Source organism: Mus musculus, chromosome 9, assembly GCF_000001635.26.
Source record: "Mus musculus strain C57BL/6J chromosome 9, GRCm38.p6 C57BL/6J".
Lineage (NCBI taxonomy): Eukaryota > Metazoa > Chordata > Mammalia > Rodentia > Muridae > Mus > Mus musculus.
The window spans coordinates 54154601-54162449 of NC_000075.6; the positions used below are offsets into that span (position 1 = coordinate 54154601).

The 7849-nt window shown below is 45.3% G+C and overlaps 1 non-coding gene across 1 annotated transcript; it reads left to right on the top strand.

The window, feature by feature from the left end:
* Nucleotides 1-2201: 2201 nt before the first annotated feature.
* On the top strand, nt 2202-2343 carry LOC115487291. Its single transcript, XR_003948481.1, has one exon. It is a non-coding gene; the product is annotated as a small nucleolar RNA SNORA48 (small nucleolar RNA).
* The last annotated feature ends 5506 nt before the right edge of the window (nt 2344-7849 follow it).

A 7849-nucleotide genomic window follows, 5' to 3' on the forward strand; every position in this document is an offset into this window, starting at 1 on the left:
GCTCTTTGACTGCATCTATCTATCTATCTATCTATCTATCTATCTATCTATCTATCTATCTATCTATCTATCTATCTATCAAGGCATATATACTTCTTGCTTGTAGAGAACCAGGCTCCCTGGCTTCTCTTCTGGTTGAATTGCATGTCACTTGGGAAGGGTTATAGTTGTTCTTTTATTCTTGGAAAATACTGGGAAAAGTGTTCTGATAATTCTCCCGTCCGCAAAACTCCTCAAAGTTTTCCCTATCTACATTTATTCATGGCATCCTTCTTCATTAGAACCTGCAGAAGTGCTCACACAATACATGTGCCATCTTACTGCGTTTTCACACTTTCACACTAGGTAGATAAAGGGGAAAAATGAAATTTAGAGACTCTGCTAGGCATCTTTCCTTTCCTGTAGCTGTGCCTGAGATGATTGCCCATCAGTGATTGGCTTTGTTGCTCTGGGGCTGTAGTAAGGCAGCATGGGGCTAACATTGCAAAGCCAAACTTCTTAGCCAAGGAGTAGCTGAGATCCATAGAAAAGCTGGGGTACCAGGGTTTCCCTCAATTGCATGGCCTTTGACCACCTGCAGACTGTAGCAAACTCCACTTCTTAAAGGGTTTGCTATTTCTGTTAGTGATGTGTTGATGGCCAAGCCTTTAAACACACAAAGCAGTGACAGAAACTGGATACTTAAGGGCCAAACTCTGGCAAGGAATTTGGATAATTTGCCAAGACCACAGACCTAGGAAATAAGCAAAGAAAGTATTTAAACACAACTCCAAAATCCATTACTAATGACTCCCCGTCCCCACCCTTCTGTAATTTTATTTCACTATCAAACTCCATTGGTCTAGTCTGAGGCCTAAGTCCACCCCCACGTATCCACTGTTAATTGCTTCCAGGCTACACTGCATCCTTTCAAAATCCAACTGTCTTGTCAATGTCCTAATCAACCCTGGCCAGGAAAAACACAAGGCCAAACCTGCACCTTAGCCTGGCCCCTGGCCTGTGAAATCCCCTGGGATCTCCTGTCAGCAGACTTCACTGCAGCTGAGTGAGCCTTCCTCAGGAAACAGAGGCTGTGGGACTAAATCTGACCTCTCCACATGCGTTAGAGGATAATGTTTTCTTAAGTAAAAATTGCAGTTCTCACGTAATTGTAAAATGAACACGTAAGCAAAGATCTACCTCATTAACTGAGGGGGGCCGGACTTGTTAGATGTTGTAACTCATTCAAAATGATAGGTTCGTGTGGAGTAAAAGAATATTGAAATTATATTATATGGGGTTGGATCTTGCTTTATTACAATGGAATGAGCAGAATTGTTTATACCTCTATAGACATGAATTACTTACATTTCTATGAGTGATAATTTACAAAGCCATAAAACAACCCAAAGGCAATAAAAGCCAAAGTGCCTATAGAATCAGATAATCTGAGAGGGCTCCCATTAAATAGTTATTTGGAGATCACCTTTACTTATCCAAACTCTTATAATTTTCCTTGCAAATGAGTGATTTCCCGTGATGTATCCCAAAAATGAGTTTTTATCTCTCCTTAGGAAGTCTTAGATTGTAGGCTTTCAGGACAAACCTTGAGTTCACTTCTCCATTCTCCATTTAGCATTGAGAATGTGTGGCTTCATACAAATCACTTGGCCAAGTCTCTCTCTTACTAGAGTTGTGGGGACTGAAGAGTCTGGCACATGGTAATAACAGACCCAAACACTTCCTTGTTTTTCACCCTGTGCAAGTCACAATGCCTAACAAAATGTATTCAACATATTGCTGTCTCCATTCTACGTGTGTGGAAACTGAGATCCCTGGTAGTTCTGCCCTGACCCAGGAGCTGGGATGTATCACAGACAGGTACTGTTTGCTGTGTTCCACGCTGCCAACCTTTGTACCATGAACAGGCTTGGCTGCCCACGCTAAGGCACTAGCTATGAGACTGGTGTCACCTCTTTTCCCTATGATGACTGTACCTAGTTGGCACTGGATTGAAGGTGTGTGGCTCACTACTCATCCTAGTCCTGGCTGTGTTGAGGCTTTTGGGTCTATTTGTTCATTGGTTTGTTTTCCATGTTCTTGTCTACTTTTAATTTTTATTGACATATATTTACAAAAAAAAAAAAATCTACAGCCCTGTGAATCTCCACAAGGGAAACACAAATACACACAAGAGCACTCAGATCAAGAAACAGAACACACTCCCTGGCAATGGGCAGAGAGACACCTTGTTGTTGTTGGTGTTCTTATATCAGTCAGGGCAGAGCAGATGGTAGTCCTTTGCTTATCCTAGCTTGATAACTGACTTGGTAGCCAAAGCTGTCTTATGCCTAGGACTCATAAAAATGAAATCAAATCAAATCTAGGCAGTGCAGCACAGGAGGAAGAAGGCACAGAGACTCATGGACCACCATGCCCTCCAGTGCATGGCATAGGTGGGCCATAGACACCCACTAACCACTACACCATGCAGCACGGATGGAGAATGTCATCCATGGGTCTACCAGCCTTATGACCAGCCTGGAACCACCATGATATGCAAGTATGTGGTGGACAGACGGGAGAGAAAGAGAAGTGGAGCAGCTTGAACAGTATGAAGAGATGGAACTTGAGATTCAAGAATGGAGAGGAAGGACTGGAGAGATGGCTCAGAGGTTAAGAGCACTGGGTGCTCTTCCAGAGATCCCGAGTTCAATTCCCATTAACCACGTGGTAGCTTACACCAATCTGTAATGGGACTTGGTGCCCTCTTCTGGTGTGTCTGAAGACAGTTACAGTGCACCCATAAATACAAGAATGGAGAGGAATAGCCTGTTATGAGTGGCTAGCCCTGCCACCTGGAGCTGTGGTGAGGGCTCAGCCTGAGCTGCCACTGAGGGCCATGTTTGAGACTATAGCTACACAATGGCAGGGTTGGTGTCGATGTCTGTAGCTCATATTATCACTAGAGAACATGGCGATGTCCCTGGTCAGGGCAGCCTCAGGGGATCACCTGGATGTCCAGGGGCTGTGCATAACTGGTCCCTCCCCTCTCTGAGAGAACTGGCTCCATCTCTTACAAGCAGCAGCACTTAGAAGAGCAAGCCCTGCACCTTGCCCAGGTAGCACAGTGGAGCTGGCCCTGGGGTCAGGGGTGTGAGTGAGTTGGCCCCAAGGCTGTGAATATGGGAGAGCTGACCCCACTACTAATCTACCATGGATTGGCATGGACACAGAGATGATGCCCCTCCCTAGCCCTCAACACCTCAGGCAAATCCTGAGGAAAGCTGCTCACAGGGTCATGAGCTCAGGAGAGCTAGTCCTGTCCCCGAACCAGATGGAGCCCTCAGGAGAACAGGCCCCATAACTCACCTGGGCAGCACATGTTGAAGGGTCATGGGTAAGCTGGCCCTGAGGATGAGACCATGGGAGAGCTGACCCCACCACTCTTGTCTGATGAGGTGGTGTGATGGTGGGGGCAATGCCCTCCCTCCCTGCTCTCACATCTCATCACTTGTGGCAGTCCGGAGAACTGGTCCTGGGATCATGAGAGCAGTTGACCTGGCTGAGCCTGTTGCCAGCAGCAGTACTCAGGAGAGCAGGCCCTGCACCTCATCTTGGCTGGCTCTGGGTGGAAGGGTACAAGTGAGCCAGCCCTGAGGATGAGAGAGAGTGCGGAAGAACTGGTCCTTCTACTCACCTGGTGAGGTGGCATAGGTGAAGGAGTGGTCAGGAGAGCTGGACCTGGAGTTGTGTGAGCAGGATACCTAGCCCTGCCCTTTCATTGGCTGTCGCACTCAGGACAGTGAGCACTGTGCATGGCCTGGGTAACACAGTGGAGCCGACCATGATGGCCAAGGCACTAATGAGCCAACACTGAGGGTGTGAGAGCGGGAGAGTTGACCTGTCCCTCACAGGCTGCAGCACTTGGGACAGTTGGCCCCACGTCTTGACTGGGCAGCACAGTGGAGCTGGCTCTAGAGGTGTGGGTGTGGGTGAACTTGCCCTGATGTCTTGAGAACAGGAGAGCCAACCCTGCCTTCAGCTGATGGCGGCCTAGTTGGAGCAGTGCTGGAGAGCTTGCTCTGGTATGTGGATGAGGGAGAGCAGGTAGACTGTATCTTTTGACTGTCTCGACCCACCAGCTCCAGACACAGAGACTTTTTATTATTCATGAAAGCTTAGATCTCACAGCTTAGGCTTGTTCCCAACTAGCTCCTATAGCTTAATTAAACCCGTCTATACTAGTCCACAGGTGTCATGTGGCCCCTTACCTCTAATTCAGTCCCAGTACATCCGACTTCCTCTGTGTCTGGCAGGCAAATCCCATGCCTCCCAATTCTTTCCACAGTCCCTTTCTCTGCCTGGTTGTCCAGCTTTCCTCTCCTGCCTCAGCTAGGCTGTCAGCTCTTTTTTAAACCAATCAGAAGGTAAGGGAGGTGAGTGTTTACAAAATATGATGCAGGTGCTGACAATTAGAACAAAAATATCAAACTCCAGACAGTACTCAGTTGAGTACAGAAATCAACATTTAAATAACACAAAGACAACCTTTATGCAGTGCTCAAGAAGATTATCCCAACAGAGCTGACCAGCCAGTTCAACTACCACCCAGATCCAGGGCTCTGAGTTGGCCTATCCCAAAATCCATATCGTTTGCAAATGGTTGGGACCTGTGAAAAGGCCAGTCCTGCTGATCCAAAGCTACAGGTTCTCCATGATGCAAGCCAACAACAGGATAACCAAGAGGAGTCCTGATGAAGATCCATCCAATGTTGATGGTATTACAGGAGCCAGAGATCTCAAACAAGACTCTGCAATGAACATTTGCAAGTGAAGATGTGTGGACAGAGGGATAGACTGTAGGACACACTGAGACACACTACAGCTTCCACAATGAGATATTTTCTATGCTTTTTTTGTTGTTGGTGGTAGTGTTTGTGTGTGTATGTGTGTGTGTGTGTGTGTGTGTGTGTGTTATTTTGGGTGGAAGATTGCAAGAGCAAAGGGCAGATATGAGGAGACAGAGAGATGAGCAGGACTGGGGTACATGGTGTGAAACTCATGAAGAATCAATAAAAAATTAAAAAAAAAAAAAAGAAAGAAAAAGAAAAAAAAAATCTTTCCAGCATCTTAAGACCAACTCACATGGAATCTACATGGAATCTAGTCCTCATCCTAGGGTAACCATTCCCTGTTCTTCTAATAGCATAGTATATGCTGATACAAATACAATCGTGCCATGGGCTGGACTCAGTTGGTCCCTCAACCCGCAGGAGAAGTCAGGCTCCCGGTTCTCAGGTGGACAAGGAGTTGGTGGCATGACAAACAAACATGGACACCAGAGGGAGTGCTGTATCTGAATGTAATTTCTCAAAGCAAGCATCAGATTTATAACACAGAAGAAAAACAAGGAAGTTAGGTGATACATCAGCCAAGGTACATCGAGATGCATAATGGCTCTTTACACAAAACAGAGAAAATGTATACATAAAAGCTAATAGGAACCAGGCAGTGTTTACAACTGAGATAAGATTGAAAGAAAATAAAACTTGAGACCTGTGATTCATGCTATTTATGTCAAATAGCCCAAAAAGTTGTTTGTGAGCATTAAAACCTGGGGCTGAGAACATAGCAGAACAGGCCAGGACATGCCTGGGAAGGCCCATCGTTAAGACATTCCTGAGGCTGCTTGGCCATAAAGATAAAGGGAATGACATGTCCGGACTGGCCTGGTGCCTCCCTATCTCCCGCCCTTTTGACCTAAGTTAAATGTTATCTGCATGTACAGTCTGCTGATGTTTAAATGAACCAATCATGTGAAACCGCACCAATTCCTCCCCCAGCCCCAGCTCCTTTTCTATAAAAACCCCTAGCTTCCAAGCCTTGTGGTCGAATCCACTGTCTCTTGCATGAGATATGTTTTGACCAGGAGCTCCGCCATTAAACTACCTCATGTATTTACATCAAGACTGTCTGTTCGTGATTTTTGGGTGCACGCCAAATTGGGAACAGAGTGGGGGGTTTCCCCACTAGGTTCTTTCAAGATCAGCCCTATCTAAAATCAGCTATTCACAGGATCCCGATGAAAAGGTTAATGCCCAGGTGCAATTCTAGTCTATTGTTTAATCCACCACCAGGGGTCCCTTAGTAAATACCTAATTTATGCTATTCCTCTGGGCCTAGAGAAAAACATGCACCAGGGAAGTACTGTTCTACTAACTTTTTCATGAATAATACAATACTCTAGTTCCTCCTTAAACCACAACCCACCTTCTTTCTACTATTATGTTATGTAATGTAGGCTGCCATTCATGTCTGTAATGAGAATTCTAAGTTTACTTTGTCGAACTAGCCCTGAGATTTCTAGCTCCTATCTGGCAAACTGCAATGCCTGATTTCTAACTATCAACACTGGAGGCATTTTGTCTGAATGAGTAACATTCTTATGAAATTCCAAGCCCAGGGTTGGCTCAAAGACTGCCTAGGATACTGGTGGAGGCCAGGAAGCAAAGTTTAATCTAACTAGCTATTTGTCAAATCATTCCTTGGGGATACCTATAACAAAATAATACTGAAGGAAAGCATGCAAAACTCTCAGGGACAAATCTGAAACACATCTGTGTTACAGGACGCCAAAGACTCCAGGAGACAAATTTCTGTGAAACTTTTTGCCTCAAGACTGCAGCCAAGCTTTTGGACTTGTCAGGCAGACTTCACTGGAGTGGGTGTGGCAGAATCATAGTCTACAGTGTATATGTCCATCCATTAGCCTGCCTGCCTGCCTGCCTGCCTGCCTGCCTGCCTGCCTGTGTATTCTTTCAGCCTGTGTTCTGTTGGTGAGATTTATCCACATTGTTGAATGCAGTCGATTTGTTTGTTCCCATTGATTTATAAAGACATGATTTATCTTTCATATAGTAGACAAACATTTGAGAAGGTTCTACTTTGTGATTACAATATAGATATAGATAGATATAGATATAGATATAGATATAGATATAGATATAGATATAGATATAGATATAGATATAGATATAGATATAGATATAGATATTTCAGCTCACAGGGACCCATATATTTTGTAGAATCTGCTTAAGGGTTTTTTGGGTTTTTGTTTTGTTTTTGTTAGGGTCATGTATTCCATACCAATGTTATTCCTTTAATATGTGCTGAGCAAAGCCCAAAGCTGACCTGTTATAGCTCTAATGTTTACATGTGACCAGCTTTCTATATCCACATTGAGGCCCCAGTGAGCAGAATCAGCTTCCCAAGGCAGACTCACAGTCTCAGGGGAACTCAGGGTAGCTCTGCAGCTCACCTTGTATAGCAGCTAGTGGCCATGGGTTACTGGGTTCCTGAAAGGAAAGCTGGGGTTGGATGGGAAAGGCGACGAGAGAAATAATGAGCCAAGACAAAGTTCTTTGATCAAGGCCCAAAGTTTACTTATGAGTCTGAACTTATAAAAGGGGGGCTCCCATCCCCGGAAGGTAGTGGCAACTTGGCAGAGGCAGCAGATGTGGCAGGACAATATACTTTACTTAGGTCAGAAGACTCCACCCTAGGTGAGCTAGCAACTGTAACAAACACAGTCTGAGCCAGCCTGCTCAAGGTTGGGGGGGGGGGTTGGGCACAACCTTGTAACTTGCTTTGTAGTGTGCAGGTGGTGCTGTCTATGTCTCTTCTGACTGAAATGCCTCAGTATATAGCTCCCTTCTCTCCTTGTTCTTCTCCTTAAATGCATAAAAGCAGTTTCTCTTCTAGCAGGTGCTTCTCTTCTTGTTCACACCCTCTTCCCTTTTCTCCCTGCTCACACAGCTAGATTTTGTCTAGATCTTTCTTTTCACAGTTTGTCCTGAGCTGTGGATTC